The 2,500-nt window shown below is 29.9% G+C and overlaps 1 protein-coding gene across 1 annotated transcript in view; it reads right to left on the reverse strand.

The window, feature by feature from the left end:
* Positions 1-1,414: 1,414 nt before the first annotated feature.
* The window catches only part of LOC119582770 (obscurin-like protein 1), a 105,877-nt gene continuing 104,791 nt past the window's right edge, over positions 1,415-2,500 (reverse strand). Inside the window, exon 7 of the mRNA XM_037931201.1 lies at positions 1,415-2,500. This exon is cut by the window's right edge and continues 584 nt beyond it. The gene's annotated coding sequence lies outside the window, so the exon portion shown is untranslated.

Raw genomic sequence — 2,500 nt, forward strand, 5'->3', positions numbered from 1 at the left:
TTGGGCTGGCTTGGCCACCCAGTGGCTAGGTAGGCAATCGAGGTGAAGTTCCTTGCCCAAGGGAACAACGCGTTGGCCGGTGACTCGAACCCTCGAACTCAGATTGCCGTCGTGACAGTCTTGAGTCCGATGCTCTAACCACACGGCCACCGCGGCCTTAGTAGTACTAGTAGTAGTATCATTATCATTATTATTGTCATCATCATCATTAATTATCATCATCTTGATAATAATAATAATAAATGTTATCATTATTATTACTATTGTTATCATTATTATTACTATTGTTATCATTATTGTTGTTGTTATTATTTGTATTACCAGTGATATTAACAATAATAATAATAATAATAATAATAATAATAATAATAATAATAATAATAATAATGATAATAATAACAATAATAGTAATAATAATAATATTGTTAATAATAGTAATAATCATAACATCTGTTATTATTTTATTTTTATTTTTTTTACTATTGCTGTAGTTATTATTATGATTATTATTATTGTTATTATCATTATTATCATTATTTTTTTTTTTTTTTTTTTTTTATTGTTGTTATTATTATTATTATTATTATCATCATCATCATTATTATTATTATTATTATTATTATTATTATTATTATTATTATTATTATTATTATTATTATTATTATTATTATTATTATTATTATCATTATCATCATCGTTGTTGTTGTTGTTGCTATTATTTGCTGCTGTTGTTGTTGTTATCATCATTATAATTGTTCTTTCTGTATTACCATTATAATAACTTTTATTACTGGTAATACTAGAGTTATCATCTTGATCGTCGCCATTACTATTGTATAATGATGATGGTGATGACGATTAACATTACTACTTTATCTGCTGATATCATATCACCATGGACCAGTTATTACTGGATTTTTTATTATTGCGTACTGTATAACCCACTGTAACTCATTATAAATTATTTATATGAATAGATCATTTTCAACTTCTTTTAATTCCAACATGAATATCATTGCCATTATCATTCTTGGTGTGAACAAAATCTCCATTTTAAGTTGTGTTTATTATACCATCATCAATAATCAATAATACTATTATGATGATATTACTTTTAGCGTCAATATATCTTTATCATTTATATTACTCCTACTATTACTACTTTTGTTATCACTAATATTATCATTATCGTCTTTATTTTATAACTGAAATTACTGGAAAAAGAAGTGTCCTTTTGTCTGTTTCTTCATTTTTACCTCTTGAGGGACAGAATGTATAGATAGCGTGTGGGCAATACCATGCAACTTGCTAATCCATCCATCTACTGTGTATTTTCTCACAGTAAATGACAGTTAGAAGTGACTCCTACCTGGATGGTACATTTGGCTCAAGAAAACAATCTCATTTTAGAAAGTGTAGTTTTATTAATATATTACAATGACCTTTCCACACAATAGCAAAATTGTATCCGTGTTTTTTTTTTATTATTGTTCATATTTCTTCCTTTATTTTCTTGGTTCTTCCTGACATTCAAAAATATATATTACACACAGACACATAAGACGGGTGATCCTGTGCAAGCAACTCTGCCCTCCATGGCTGCAACCTGACAGGTATCAGTGACAAGAACAAAGGACAGTGGTAGACTATATATTTTCATCATCCAGACAGCTGGCTCTTGTAGAACTCTCACTCTATTCCTGGCTACTCGTTCATTATCCTGACTTCTGATTGTCTGTATGTTGCAATATGTTTCCTTATTTTCTATTTATAATGCTATATATTCTAGGCACAAGAGAGTTCTTGTGGTCTAGAGTCTGTATTACATTGATGTTGATCGCAAAGATGTTTTGATCCTGTGGTAGCGAACTTATGCTTCTACGAACTGCATGTTTGAGTTACCTTATGCATCATTTCATTTCCTTACAAACAAAGATGCTGTTCTTATGTAATGATACAACTTTAAGTATATTTGTTTACGTGTTTTTTTTTTTCACTTCCCAACGAGTGTTTCCACAATTTTAATGTATCTGATAGTTCTCTTTCGAAACAGCTGGCTGTCTGCAAGATGGTTTAGTCACTGCTGCTTTGAAAATGCTACTAAACAGCTACCTAATTTACAGTGTTCCAAATTTTCTGCCTCGAATATTTTTTATCTTTTTTTTTTCTTTTTTTTTGACAAATTACCACATCAAGACATGTGGCTAATAGTGCACACATCAAAAAATATATATTGAAAAAATGATTGCTTAACAATGCTCTAGACAGCACACTATGTTTTTCTTCATTTAATTCTAAACTTTTTGTTCTTACTCTCCGATTGTGCTCAAGGCAGATGACAACATCTTTTTGACAGATGATTGGCAAAGAGTAAAATATTCCTGGAGAGATGCTATACTAGAACCGCAATTGGTGACATACACTTGGATTTCAAATATTACCGTTTGTATGTCTTCGCGGCAGCACAGAGGATTCACATATAAACAGGGAATCATGTTAG

This window comes from Penaeus monodon, chromosome 2, assembly GCF_015228065.2.
Source record: "Penaeus monodon isolate SGIC_2016 chromosome 2, NSTDA_Pmon_1, whole genome shotgun sequence".
In the NCBI taxonomy this organism is placed as follows: domain Eukaryota; kingdom Metazoa; phylum Arthropoda; class Malacostraca; order Decapoda; family Penaeidae; genus Penaeus; species Penaeus monodon.